Source organism: Panulirus ornatus, chromosome 44 (genome assembly GCF_036320965.1).
Source record: "Panulirus ornatus isolate Po-2019 chromosome 44, ASM3632096v1, whole genome shotgun sequence".
Lineage (NCBI taxonomy): Eukaryota > Metazoa > Arthropoda > Malacostraca > Decapoda > Palinuridae > Panulirus > Panulirus ornatus.
Window position 1 is genome coordinate 8,168,705 of NC_092267.1, and position 16,170 is coordinate 8,184,874.

At 49.0% G+C, this 16,170-nt stretch overlaps 1 protein-coding gene across 6 annotated transcripts in view; it reads right to left on the bottom strand.

Annotated features, from left to right (window-relative positions):
• Positions 1–16,170, bottom strand: part of LOC139762708 (thyrotroph embryonic factor-like) — a 258,351-nt gene that overhangs the window by 159,497 nt on the left and 82,684 nt on the right. The gene's annotated exons all lie outside the window — the stretch shown is intronic.

Consider the following 16,170-nt stretch of genomic DNA (forward strand, 5'->3'; position numbering starts at 1 on the left):
CACCAGCGACTGAGTCACATCTACCGACTCAAGGCGACACCCCGCGGTACAGTCTACGGGCCGGGCGGCCATCATTTCAGTGGCTTGTCCACCCAAAACTGACGGACCTCAAAAAATAAAACAGTGGCACGATAGATTGGCGGGAAATTCAGATTTCCACGTTTTCCTTTCCTTTCCCTCGTCACGAGACCCGTGCATGCTGGAGTCCTGCTAATTATGGTAATATTTACGTATCTGAACATGACAGGGGTCTGCATCTCTCTCTCTCTCTCTCTCTCTCCGCCCAGTGGTTAAGGCTGCACGGTGGGGAGGAGAGGGGAAAGACACGGACGATGGAAGGGGCCCCCAAGAAACGAACTAAGGCAGCCCTAAACACAGACGGCAGGAGTCCCACGTCAGGGAGGGTAAGGAGTGGAGGGGACGGGCGGGCCCTAGACACAAACGGCGGCGGCGCCCTAGATAAACGAGTCACCATTTCCACATTCCATCATTTACTGTCAACGCGGCACATCCGGGGGGGTCACTGCCCACAGGTCGTGTAGGCTGGGATGGGAGGGAGGGAGGAAGCCAGTCTGCAGCACACACCTCCGGCCATAGCAAGCCTCCGTAACCCCGTCCAAACTCTACATCGTAGACAACACTACGAAATACTTGCCACCTACAACACAAGATCTTCATAAAGTGTGGACTGATGACGAAAAGGGACTTTTTACCAAGTCTACCAAGTAATTGCTTCAGTTAGATTTCGCATATATATAACTATATACCTGGCGAGGTCTTCGGGGGTCCTCCAACCCCCTAAGACACACACACACACACACACACGGCCCCATGTGTTGCTGGGTTGGGTTGTCAGTCGACCAAGTTGTTGGAAGGAGCAGCAGCCCGCATACCCCCTCCTCACCCCCAAAGCCTGGCTAGTCTGGTGCACTTTGTAATTTTTTTTTTCTTTGTCGTAAAATACAGAAAATCCAACGAGCCGGACCACTACTCCTCTGTCTCGAGGATGTCGCGACGGTGGATGAGGGAAGGAAGGAAGAAGGAAGGAAAGAGGGAAGAAAAGAGGAAGGAAGGAAAGAGGGAAGAAAAGAGGAAGGAAGGAAAGAGGGAAGAAAAGAGGAAGGAAGGAAAGAGGGAAGAAAAGAGGAAGGAAGGAAGGAAGGAAGAAGGAAGAAGAAGGTGGAGGAGATGGTGAGTGGAGCCTCAGAACGTGGAGGGTGCTCAAGGAGGAGGCCATACACTTGGAGGAGCAGCTCTTCAGGTCGCCCTTGGAATCTCCCCCCAAACCCCAGCCATCCCCATCCCCTTCCATACACCCTCCCCCCCCGCTATACACACCCCCCCCACCCCCCCTACGAGGTCGACCTGCCTTATCATCTTCGTAAAGCAAGAGGGCTTCCTTATCACCACCATTGCCGTGCTCAAAGGTCGTACAGCCGTGGTGAGGGGGTCGTGCGGCCGTGCTCATGCGTCGTACATCCATGCTGAATGGGGGCGTGCAGCCGTGCTGAGGGGTCGCACTACCGTGCTAAATGGGTCGTACAGCCGTGCTCAAGGAAGTCGTACCGTCCAGCTCAGGGAAGGTACCATCGCCCTCAAGCATCGTCCCGTCCAGCCTCAAGCATCGTACCGTCCAGCCTCAAGCATCGTACCGTCCAGCCTCAAGCATCGTACCGTCCAGCCTCAAACATCGTATCGTCCAGCCTCAAACATCGTGCCGTCCAGCCTCAAGCATCGTACCGTCCAGCCTCAAACATCGTGCCGTCCAGCCTCAAGCATCGTACCGTCCAGCCTCAAGCATCGTACCGTCCAGTCTTAAACATCGTACCGTCCAGCCTCAAGCATCGTACCGTCCAGTCTTAAACATCGTACCGTCCATCTCAAGGTACTTCAAGGTAGGTACATTTCTGCTCCAACTTATAATAAATGAACCAACATACGCGTAATGACGCCTAGTCCGGTGGCGTCATCATTACGCCCTGTTGAACCACGACACTCATTAATAACCTCAACACCCCACTACACCCCAGAGACCCCCTGCTGCGGCTACACCCCGGAGAGACCCCTGCTGCGATTACACCCCCGGAGAGACCTCCTGCAGTGGTTATACACCCCCCGGAGACACCCACGCTGCGGTCAACCCTCAACGCGTCCGTCAGTAGCAGGCGCAGTTACACCTCCCGTCTCTTCCCGGTCCTGGCCGACATGACCACCAGCAATCACGCGTCCTGTGACATCATACCCCAACAGGTTAACACACCGCCGCTCCTTCTCATTCCCTTACGTCCAGCCGCTCAGTATACCCGTGACTGATGAATGACCCGGCACCTAACACAGTCCTCCTCTCGACACACACACACACACACACACACACACACACACACACATACACACTGCATCTTCTGCAACACACGTGTATTTAGAGACCTTTCACGGTATACTTTCAGGATCGTGGCAGGCGAGTCCCTCTGAACTCAAACCACAACACGAATTTCCCTCCTCTCAACACTGTAACTTAAAAACCTGCTGAAACAAAGTGGCAAAACCACACACACACACATACACACCCACACACACGCGCGCGCGCGCATTCACCTCCAGCGGGAGTCACTCCCAAACAATACGCGCTGAGGGGGTTTGTGGTGGTGAAAGGTGGGGAGGGTGTGACACAAGCGAGGATTAGAGGAGGAAGGAGGATGGGAGAGGTGGGAGGTTAGGTGGGTGTCAAGAGCTTTGTCCCATGTTTGTTTGTGTGTATGTGTGTGTGTGTGTGTGTGTGTGTGTGTGTGTGTGTGTGTGTGTGTGTGTGTGGTAGGTGGAAGGGGAAAGAGAGGGGGGGGAGTCAAAAAGCTCTGAATGAGGTCGAGGGATGATTCGGACTCACATACACTGAAACGAACCCAGAAAATACCTACGGCAAACTAAGCCGTGGTGGTTGTGGGGGGGGGGGGGGGGGTCCCCCCGGCTTGTGGACGTGGCTAACTTCCTTAGCGCTGCTACGGCCAGTAACGAGTATATATTAGTTTCCATAACAAAGGGAGTTCTGTCAAGACCCAGGTCAGGAGACTCGGGCCCGACTATCCACTTAAGAGCGTCGACGCTGAGAGAGACTTTCATAAGTCTTCAGTTCAAATTTCGAAGGTGTTTACCTCGCTCCCAGCGCCACTGGTGACGTAGGCAACAACACTCAAAATCCCTAATATTGGGAAGAATGTGTTGACCCACGCCACTGCGTACGTTTAAACCGTCGCCGCCATAACAAAACTACAAGGCTTCGCAGGTACTTAACTGTTCATAGAGTCATGTGTTTCAGATACGGGTAGCTTTTGGGGTGTCGGGGCCTGAATTTTCAGGAAGGCTATGGGGCATGGGAGCCTGAATATTGAAAACCGAAGGCTTTGGGGCAAAAAGGCGAAAACATCAAAAAAAAAAAAAAAACGAAGACTCTGGGGCCTGAATATTCTAAAGGAAGCCTTTGGGGTGTCGGGGCCTAAACATTCAAATGGAAGGCTTTGGGGTACAGGGGCCTGAACCCTCACTAGGAAGACTTTGGGGGTATCGTAGCCTGAACACTTAGGCGAAAGGGTCTGGAGATGCTGGACGATAAATAATTGATCTAGTGTGCTATACGGGGGTCGACGTACTGCTAGTGGGCTGAATCAGGTCATATGAAGCGGTCACGGTTAACTACAGATTAGCCTACGAGGTTCGACTGGTACATGATGTAAGACTATTTGTCATGAAGGAGGAGGTGGTTAGAGAGGGGGTGACAGTTCTCATGAGAAGGAACCGCAGATGGACATAAAAATACGCCAGGCAGTGCATTCCCGCCTCAACATACATACATACACACACACACACACACGCACACCTAAGACAGGTATATATTCATCGACTAGCACCGAGGGGAGGATGAACACCTGAGTAGGGTGTGCGCCTACAGCCGCACCAAGGATTCGAACCCATCCATGCGGGTCCGCGCTGGCTCACGCCCAAGCATGTTCATAATGTCGGCTTAATGTTCCTCGACAAAACAATTGTCATTCACTCAGTAAATCCCTCAACAACTGGTTTAAATCTCTAAATCCCCTCAACAGATAATCTCAACCCCTATATACCTCTATAACTACGACTTAAATCCCCTTAAATCCCTCTACATCTACAATGTTAATTCGATGTCCCCCTCCCCTCCAGCTAGTCTAAATCCCAAATCACTCTACAACTACATCATATATCTCGTAAACCCACCTTGAGTTACAGTCTTAATCCCTAAATCCCTCTGAGGCTACAGTCCACATCTCCTAAATCCCTGTACAAGAGTCCGAATCCCCTTAATCCCTCAATAGCTATAGTCCAAAAAAGACTTAAATCCCTCAACATCTACGGTCTCCGAATCCTTCTACAAGCTGCAGTTCCCAAATCCCCTTTCAAACACATCCCCCCATCCACCCACCGCCCAAGGAAAAAAAAAAATACATACGCATACCTTTCTGGACTGCTTCCCTGACGAAGCCCTTGACCTGGTGTGTGTGTGTGTGTGTGTGTGTGTGTGTGTGTGTGTGTGTGTGTGAGAGAGAGAGAGAGAGAGAGAGAGAGAGAGAGAGAGAGAGAGAGAGAGAGAGAGAGAGAGAGAGAGAGAGAGAGAGAGAGAGAGAGAGAGAGAGAGAGAGAGAGAGCGCGATCGAACGTTCGCTCTTCTCTCGGAGTATCAGGTCTCATCGGAACCAGACCCCTACGTACCAGCTGTATACTGTAAACCCCACCATACGTAAATGGTATACCGCACTGGACGCACGGTATACTGTAAACCCCACCATAAGTAAATGGTATACCACACTGAACGCATGGTATACTGTAAATCCCACCATACATAAATGGTATACCACATTGGACGCATGATATACTGTAAACTATACCATCCATAAATAGCATATCACACTGGACGCATGGTATACTGTAAACAACAACATCGACTACAACATACATCATAGCCACATTAACTTGCAAAAAACGTAAAAAAGACTGAAAACAAACAGTATTTACATATGTATATCACTGTAAGTGAACTCCGAATGTGTTACCGGACTCCGCTTGCAAGCGGTGACAATGTGAAAAAGAAGTCATTTTCGACGGCTTAGTCAAAGACCCTCCAGCTCAAAAGCAGCACGTCTTACCCTACTCCCGCTCGGAGCGCATCCTCAAAGCTACAAGGATCGCTATACAATGGGGATTAACTCTACATGACCACAATACTCCTGTTCAAACCATCAAGCAACAGGAGCTTATCAGCCTAATACAGTAAGGTACTTTCCCGACCACGACTTACGTCTGCTCTGTCCCGAGCACACAGCAAAGGTACTCTACCGAACACAGTTGGCATCTGCTCTGTCCTGAACACACCGCAAAGGTACTCTCCCGACCTTTGTAAAATACTGTAAGGGAAGTTCCTGATGGTTGAATAATATATCCTGTAAAATACTTAACGAGAGACAAGAGCACAGACGGGGAGAGAGATAGAAGGGTGTATACGTTCGGTTCCAATCTTGAGCGATCATGAAGATCATATGGCTCAGCGAGGTATGTTTCATGTGTCAGTGGGAGAGAAAGACAGAGGGGGAGCGACGTGCAAGGTGTACCCCCACTGACGTTTTAACGCCCTACAGCGTAGCGCCTGTGTTCTGAACAGCCTAGACCGTGACGTCTTTATCACGATGACCAAAACACGACGGTACGACCGCAGAACACGACGGTACGATCGCAGAGCACGACGGTACGATCGCTGAGCACGAGGGCACGATCGCTGACCGCGACCGTACCATTCCTGAATACGACGGTACGATCGCAGAGCACGACGGTACGATCGCTGAGCACGAGGGCACGATCGCTGACCGCGACCGTACCATTCCTGAATACGACGGTAAGACCCCTTGATGGCTCGACCTACGACCACTCGGGTCAGGCCTACAAGCCACAATATATCAGGATCGTACCGTCGTGCTTGGGATCGTACCGTCACCTTCAAGGGGATGCCTCTGGTCTCGTGGCTCTCAAACAAGTGAACATCTGTCGCCCTTAAAGAACCTGCGACTCTCCACCAAGCCGACCTGGCCTCAACGAGGGGTCAAGTTTACGGCGGGTGGGTCACCCTGTGTGACCAGGGGAAGGAAGCGCGCACACACACACCAGGTATTCACCCTGGTGGAGGGGACAGAGGTCAAGCGGGTTCACGGTTTTTTTTCCCCCAGATCTCGTGCCAGAGAGCCTGGACGGAGGGGGGGAATGGGATGGGAGGGAGAGGCGTGGACAATGACTCCAACCTTGGAGGACACACACACACACACACACACACACACACACACACACACACACACACACAGGTCGTCAAAGATCAGGGGAGACACAAGATCTGGATTCCAGGGCTTAGGGTAAGGAGTCCTCGTCGTCACTGTGGTTCTCAGGGCTTAGGGTAAGGAGTCCTCGTCGTCACTGTGGTTCTCAGGGCTTAGGGTAAGGAGTCCTCGTCGTCAATGTGGTTCTCAGGGCTTAGGGTAAGGAGTCCTCGTCGTCACTGTGGTTCTCAGGGCTTAGGGTAAGGAGTCCTCGTCGTCACTGTGGTTCTCAGGGCTTAGGGTAAGGAGTCCTCGTCGTCACTGTGGTTCTCAGGGCTTAGGGTAAGGAGTCCTCGTCGTCACTGTGGTTCTACGACTTCATCTCACCTTATTTCCCCCCCCCCTCCCACGATGCCTTCTGCGTAGTGGCCAGTCCTGGAGAACGGGCCTCCGGCAAAACGTCTATGAAGACCCTCCTGAAGAAGGCCCGATGGTTCCAGAACAACCCCCTAACAGAGGCCTCTGAATGCAACACACAGACACAGACACACACCACCACACCCCACCATTAGTTCTTCGCCTAACACACACACACACATACACCACCCTACCCCACCGCTAGTTCTTCGCCTCACACACACACACACCTGCGCCGACGAAGCCAACCCTCCCTGCGTCACATCAAGCCAGGCACGCCATTGTTCTTCAGATAAACGAAGGTCCTCCGGCCGCCTGCGTCCGTCCGCCGCCAATGTGTGTATATCCCACACTCAATGCTGAGATCGCCACCCGGAATATGATCAGATCCCTTATCTCGGCTGACCAACATTGTCCCGTCTCCCACACCTGAACAACCCCCCACCACCCCAACCCTATTGTTTCCATTGCCTCTATAGACATCTGGATCCCCCCCCCCCCCCCCTTTCCGACCTCTGTCATAAAGAACATGGACGCTGGAGACGATTTCCCTCCTCAGCTTCATAAAACATGACGTCTCAAGACAACACAAAATCGACGCCTCAAAAAAGATAAAAGAAATCGTATTCATTTTACTCATCACTTAAGACTCATGTCTATGATAAGAATCCTGGCGTTACGCAGCACCATTCTACAGGCTCCTGTAACCCAAGACTGCGCTACGTCCTGTAGCAGAGAAGTGTAGACTCCTTTGGAGAGAGAGAGAGTTCTTTGCCAAGACTGTTACTCCTAGAGCTACACAGCCTCGCTAAAGGTGACTTTCCCTTCACACGCGGGTGTAACCTCGCGCAGGTGGAGTCCGGTAGCACTCAAAAATTGTATTCGACGTGTTGATCATTCCTGATCAAGTGATGGGACAAACATAACACGTCGACGCTGTCTGAATTCCCTACACACACACACACACACACACACACACACACACACACACACACACACACATACACTCGACTGCAAAACTCATGATCCTAATTCATCAATTCGTTAACAATCTACCTTACAACAACGTCGAACAATGAAGGACAGCATACGTAGGCGTACAGTATATTGGAATGCTGACCATACAAGACTGGAGAGGACACTGAAGGGCTGGGGTACACTAGGGAGCTTGATATACGTGGAAGCTTGGTATATTAGAGAGCCAGGTATACTGGAGGGCTGGGTATACTTGGGGGCCTGGTATACTAGAAAGCCTGGTATACGGGAGGGATGGATATAATGAAGACCTAGGCATAATGGGGGCTAGGTATACTGGAAGTCTGGATATACAAAGAGGCTAAGTATACTAAGTGGCTGAGTAAACTACAAGGCAAAGAATACCGGGGAGCTGAGTATACTAGGGAGCTGGGTATACTTGGCGCTGGGTATACTGGAGGCTGGATATACTAAAGGGCAGGGTATAATGGAGATCTGAGTATACTAAGGGGCTAGATATACTGGGAGGCTGGGTATAGTGAAGGACAGAGTATACCCCAGCACACTCGAAGACTGTCTAAGACCGTATTACAGGGAGGACTGGCAAGGGCAAGACAGGGGCAGACTAATAGGCGCAGACACCATAGTTGTCCAACGGTGTGTTATGTGGCAGGGTACGGTAGGTAGGGGAGATGGAGGAGGGGTGAGGGGAGGCGGAGGAGGGGTTGAGGGGAGGCGGAGGAGGGGTTGAGGGGGAGGGCGGAGGAGGGGTGGGCAGAGGCGACAGATCTGAGAGCCAACAAAGAGTCCATCAGAACCAACAGACCCCACCATTGTCTACCAATAAGTTTCTCTCTGGTGCACAGCGCTCCTCGCTGCTCCGACAATGTGACGGGCCCAGCCGGGCCTGAGGCAGGGGCTGGGAGGGGAGAGTACGGCGCACTCCCAAGGTCGTCCCGTCGTGCTCGAGGGTCGTACTGCACGCGTCCACAGACCCGACCGTCGTCCTCAAGGGTCGTAACGTCGCAAATGATAGGATCGTACCATCGTGCTCTGTGATCGTACTACCGTCGTGTTCCGAGGGCTGGACTGACGCACCCATGCGTCGCACCGTCCGTCCCTTGGAGATCGCACCGTCGCCGTACCGCAGGACCGCACCGTCGCCGTACCGCAGGATCACACCGTCGCCGTACCGCAGGATCACACCGTCGCCGTACCGCAGGATCGCACCGTCGCCGTACCGCAGGATCGCACTGCCGCCGTACCGCAGGCTCGCACCGTCGCCGTACCGCAGGATCGCACCGTCGCCGTACCGCAGGATCGCACCGTCATCGTACCGCAGGATCGCACCGTCATCGTACCGCAGGACCGCACCGTTGCCGTACCGCAGGATCGCACCGTCATCGTACCGCACCGTCATGGTGACGGGGCCGAGCAGCTATGGACAGAAGGGCGCTGCCCCCCCCCCCCCCCCCCCCCCCCCCCCGTCCGAACGTTGTCAGTGTGGTCGGTGGTGCGAGACAAGCACGCCGGCGCCCTTCCAATGTACCTTGTACTTCCGGCCGAAGCAAGGCTCGGGAGGCCCTACACAACCCTGTCGGGGATACCCTAGTAGGGCGCCCCTGACGTCAGGCAGGGGCCTGGGGCGACCTGCTCCGTAATCTACCTAAATACACACTGGAAGGGGAAGCAGGCAGGCTACAGGTGCCATACTGGTGTGTCAGGTTAACTCGCTTTCGATTCGACTGAACAGATTTCCTAAAAAAAATTTACGAAACTGTATAGACATAAAATATCCATCTGTTTAGTGGCAGCTTTCAAGTACATGGGATGGACAGACAACAGAAGACTTGATGGTCTATGGCGAGGTTATCTGCTGGAGGACAGTACATGGGAAGAAAGATGACAGAAGACTTGGTGTATGACGAGGTTATCTGCTGGAGGACAGTGCAAGGGAAGGACAGATAACAGAAGACCTGATGGTCTGTGACGAGATTACCTGCTGGAGGACAGTAATAGTAACCTAAATTCTAAATCAATACAGCTGGGGACAGTATGGTAATGGAGAAGGCATCTCCACACCCACCGCTCTCTCTGGCACATTCCCCAGCAGGAAAACAGCGATGAAAGAACAACAAATAGTAATGTGTATACTGCCATGGACATTCTACAGGAAAGAGGAAAAATGGAAAATGAAAGAACAACAAATGTTACGCATATACTGCCATGGACATTCTACAGGAAAGCAAGAATGGAAAACACACTCTGAACAATATGTATATACTCCCATGGACATTCTACAGGAAAGCAAGAATGGGAAACACATTTCAAACAAGGTAATCTACCGTTTTCTTACTTATAAAACTTGCTTAACAAGGACCCAAGTCTTATAAGGGGCAAACATAAGGCACATCCTAACTAGCTTAATACAGAGACTAAACCTTAGCTGACCTGGGCACTAAGCTGAGGCCTGGACAGCTAAAGCGAGAGAAAGGCCAAGCTTTTAGTTATTAAAGCTTACTTATCAATTAAGCTCGAGCATAGATGGGAACGGATGTGGTTATCAAGCTTAACCAGTGGCCAAGCCTAGCCAGAGACCACGCTAGGCCTGTGACCAAACCTGAGCCAGCTAATAAGCCAAGCTGAGGCGTAGTACAGCGCTACGAACTACGCCGTCAGGTGCTGCGTCATCACAATCTACAGTACCGAAGGTCACCACTGTCGTTCCCCGTCCTTGGAGAAACAAGACATAACACAATTACACATCCTAGGATGAACTAGAGATACACCAGATAACAGCTTGGCTGAAATGTTATCTACGTTATACTCTGGTAAACCCGTCACTAGTCTACACCCTGGTATACACATGCATTTAATATCCGAACATCTACGTATACTCTGGTAAACCCGTCACAAGTCTACACTCTCCTATATACATGCATTTACTACCAGCACATCTACGTATGCTTTGGTAAACCCGTCATAAGTCTACACTCCTATACACATGCATTCAATACCAGCACATCTACGTCAACTTTGGTAAACCCGTCATAAGTCTACACTCCTATATACATACATTCAATACCAGCACATCTACGTCTACTTTGGTAAACCCGTCACAAGTCTACACTCTCCTATATACATGTATTCAATACCAGCACATCTACGTATACTTTGGTAAACCCGTCACTAGTCTACACCCTAGTATAGACATGCATTCAATACCATCACATCTACGTATACTCAGGTAAACCCGTCACTAGTCTACACCCTTGTGCATTCATGTATTTAACATCGGCAAGCTGATATCAGCAACCTTGAGTTTGACGAATTAACTTAAAATCGTCCCGTAATCGTCTGTAAGTATGGGCGACCACGGTGGAGACAATTAGCACGGTCTTATAAGCCTTAAGCAAGGCTAGTGAGTGTCCCTGGTCCCACAAAGTACAGCCCTAAACAAGGCAATTGAACCATCCGCCTTAAACAAGGATAATGCACAAGCCAAGTCTGACAACGAGAAAATCGGACACCCTGACGTTGTCCCCCCCCTGGCTTCGATACATTCGGACAAAATTTACCCCACCCTTTCCTGCATCATTCCCACTGCCTCAAGAGAGAGAGAGAGAGAGAGAGAGAGAGAGAGAGAGAGAGAGAGAGAGAGAGAGAGAGAGAGAGAGAGAGAGAGAAAAAAAAACCACGTCTATGGGTTGCGCCCTTCCGACTGGTCGTATGTCACAGTAAAGGTAGTCATCAGCAAACCCAACGTTCCGGAGAAGGGAGACGGTCTTTTAAACCAGGGGTGAGGATATTTTTTTTCCCCCCTCCCTTTTTCTTCATAACGCTGTGGTGGGTTGCCCACCTACGCCTGACGGTGCGATCCTCGAACACGACGGTGATACGATCCTCGAACACGACGGTGAGGTCCTAGAGCACGACGGTACGATCTTAGAACACGACGGTACGATCCTAGAGCACGACGGTACGGTCCTAGAGCACGACGGTACGGTCCTAGAGAACGACGGTACGGTCCTAGAGAACGACGGTGCTACCCTAGAGCACGACGGTACGACCCTAGACCACGACGGTACGATCCTAGAGCACGACGGTGCGATCCATAGGCGCATCGAATCTTGGGTACGACGGTCTGGCTATGACCATACCCTTTTAACCAAGGGTCGTACCGTCGTAACCATGGGATAGGTGGGGAGGTTACATGCAAATACCATCACTAACTGTGTTCTACCACCATAACCCCTTGGTACCCACAATGACTCTACCATAACCCCTTGGTACCCACAATGACTCTACCATAACCCCGTGTTCTACCCACTCCGTATTCACCCCCTACCCCGTGTACTCCCTCATCCCACCCCCGTGTACTCCCTCTCCCCACCCCGGAGTAGGCTCGGGTCGTGGACGACGACGAGACTTGGGGAGAGCCGGTAATGCCGACATCCCGGCGTTACGCAACGCCACTCTGGCCTTGACCGGCTAAATCCTTCTAAGTGTACTACGTGTCGCCCGTTATGCCGCCTTCCCTCACTCCCTCCCTCCTCGTACTCTTTATTTTCTTTTTTCATCCCCTCAGGGTGGTTAGGGAGAGGGGTAGATGAGGGATCTCAGGGCGCTTAAGGGAGGTAAAGTGAGGCGAAGGGTAGGCGGCTATGGAGGGGGTTAAGATGTGTGTGTGTGTGTGTGTGTGTGTGTGTGTCCACCACAAGGTGGTGTTATCTGCTCATCCCTACCACCTTATCCTCGTCTGCTGACACCCTTCCCTCCACTAGCACTCCCTCATCTCTACCACCTTTTCCACACCTTCCCTCCACTAGCATTCCCTCCTGCCCTGCCAGCACCACCTGACCTTCACTGGCACAAACCACGCCACGCACTCCTTCTAATACCATGATGAGGCAAAATGAGGATTGAGGATATATTGGACAATCACATGTTTACCAAATGGCGTCCTAGCTTCGTCTCTTCGATGTATATCAACTGACTAATATTTCTCTCTTGTGTCTTCCCTGATGATGTGATTATTACACGAAAGTGCACTTGGGAACTTATCGTGTTTCATTTTCCCCGTGGACTCAAAGCAAAATATATATATATATATATATATATATATATATATATATATATATATATATATATATATATATATATATATATATATATAAATATCCCTGGGGATGGGGGATTAAGAATACTTCCCACGTATTTCCTGCGTGTCGTAGAAGGCGACTAAAAGGGGAGGGAGCGGGGGGCTGGAAATCCTCCCCTCTCGTTTTTTTTTAATTTTCCAAAAGAAGGAACATAGGGGGCCAGGTGAGGATATTCCAAAAAAGGCCCAATCCTCTGTTCTTAACGCTACCTCGCTAACGCGGGAAATGGCAAAGTCTAAAAGAAAAGATATATATATATATATATATATATATATATATATATATATATATATATATATATATATATATATATATATTTATATATTTATTATACTTTGTCGCTGCCTCCCGCGCCCGCGAGGTAGCGCAAGGAAACAGACGAAAGAAATGGCCCCACCCCCCCCCCCCCATACACATGCATATACATACGTCCACGCACGCAAATATACATACCTACACGGGGAAAATAAAACACGATATATATTTACGTTGTAGGCTCCAGTCACGGAAATAAATGGATATAAAATTTGGCCAGGCCATCTCAACACAGAGATGTCAATGAAAGGGAAGAAGAGACAAGGAAGAGTATTCACGAATTCTGGAGGAAGTGGAAAAACCTATGGCTACTGGCAAAGACTTGAGACGGGTGGGAGTTCCAGAGTTCCGAGGTGTAGGGAAGGAAACAATGATCAAAACAGCCCACACTGGGGTTGCCAATGGCCCCAAAGTAATAGTGAAACAGAAACAGGCAGCCGGCTCTCAGGCGCAAAAACCAAATACCTATAAAAGCAAAGTGAAAGTATAATACAATATATATATATATATATATATATATATATATATATATATATATATATATATATATATATATATATAATATATATATATATATATATATATTATCCCTGGGGATAGGGGATTAAGAGTACTTCCCACGTATTCCCTGCGTGTCGTAGAAGGCGACTAAAAGGGGAGGGAGCGGGAGGCTGGAAATCCTCCCCCTTTTTTTTTTTTTAATTTTCCAAAAGAAGGAACAGAGGGGGGCCAGGTGAGGATATTCCACAAAGGCCCAGTCCTCTGTTCTTAACGCTACCTTGCTAACGCGGGAAATGGCGAATAGTTAAAAAAAAAATATAAGCTGGAGGGAAGAGCCATTGAGATAAGCTGGAGGGAAGAGCCATAGGGGTAAAAGCTGGAGGGAAGAACAATTGGGGTAGCTGAAGAGGAAGAGCCATTGAGGTAACTGAAGGGAACATCCATTGGGGTAAGCTGGAGGGAAGAACCATTAGTGTAGCTGGAGGGAAAAAGCTATTGAGGTAGCTGGAGAGGAAGAGCCATTGAGGCAGCTGGAGGGAAAAGCTATTGAGGTAGCTGAAGGGCAGACTCATTGAGATAGCTGGAGGGAACAGATATATATATATATATATATATATATATATATATATATATATATATATATATATATATATATATATATATATATACCAATGACGAATTAGCTGCGTCTCTTCCTTCTATATCAAGTGACTGTTTTCCCTCTCTTGTATCTCCCTTGATGATGTGATCATCATGCGGGGGTGCACTTGGGAACTTGTCGTGTTTCATTTTCCAGTGGATGTATCAGCATTTAACGAGATCATGCGCACTTTGTTATATATATATATCTTTTCATACTATTCGCCATTTCCCGCATTAGCGAGGTAGCGTTGAGAACAGAGGACTGGGCCCTTGAGGGAATATCCTCACCTGGGCCCCTTCTCTGTTCCCTCTTTTGGAAAACTAAAAAAAAAAAAAAAGGGGAGGATTTCCAGCCCCCCGCTCCCTCCCCTTTTAGTCGCCTTCTACGACACGCAGGGAATACGTGGGAAGGGGATAGGGGAGAAAGAATACTTCCCACGTATTCCCTGCGTGTCGTAAAAGGCGACTAAAAGGGGAGGGAGCGGGGGGGCTGGAAATCTTCCCCTCTCGTTTTTTTTTTTAATTTTCCAAAACAAGGAACAGAGAAGGGGGCCAGGTGAGGATAATCCCTCCAAGGCCCAGTCCTCTGTTCTTAACGCTACCTCGCTAAAGCGGGAAATGGCGAATAGTTTGAAAGAAAAAAGAAAGATATATATATATGAGGATCCAAACATCAGGTTCTGTTCTCTACTAGAAATGACAATAAACAGTACAGTACTTCATGTAAAAGCTAACGGCAGGGTTAGTGGAAACAATTCTGAGGATCTTGATTTAAATGAACGAGGGTTAACGATGCGGTCAACGTCAGCAAGGGTCCAAGGCGGGTAAGCTGAGCTGGGATGGATTCGGCCAAGCAGTTTGTATAAGCTTTTATATAAGCTGGCAAGACTACAGACAGCTCCACTTGAGTGGCCACTCCCAGCGATGTAGGTAGGTAGGTAGGCGGAGGAGGCGAGTTATCCTGGCGCACGTTCTAACCGGCGTACAACACCATCCCCCCGAGCAACCAACAGAGACTTAAAGAGAGAGACTCCGAGAGAAGAATATCCAGGATTATATAGACATATATATATATATATATATATATATATATATATATATATATATATATATATATATATATATATATGGCTGGAGAGGAACGAGGCGAGGCTAGGCTAGTCTCCACAACCTAACGTTAGCGAGCGGCCGTCTCCGGGAGCGAGGCAGCGGGCCGCCACTTCAGACGATGGTTGAACTCATAAACTACCCCGCAGGCCGCTACCACCACAGCCTCACTAACAAGGTGGCTAGATATGTAACTACCACCGCCACTAACGTGCACCCTTCATCAACTGCTCGTTATAGCCACGGGCACCACAAACAAACACTAGAGATAATAAACAACACCATCTGACACGTCGTAAGAAATTAATAATAATAATAATAATAATAATAATAATAATAATAATAATAATAATAATAATAAAAATGATAACAACAATAATAATAAAAATGATAATAATAACAACAACAATAATAATAATAATAATAATAATAATAATAATAATAATAACAATAATAATAATAATAATAATAATAATAATATTATTATTATTATTATTATTATTATTATCATTATTCACATTCATTATACTTAGTCGCTGTCTCCCGCGTTTGCGAGAGCGCAAGGAAACAGACGAAAGAATGGCCCAACCAACCCACATACACATGTATATACACACACGCACATATACATACCTATATATTTCAACGTATACATACATATACATACACGACATATAATATACACATGTACATAATCATACTTGCTGCCTTCATCCAATCCC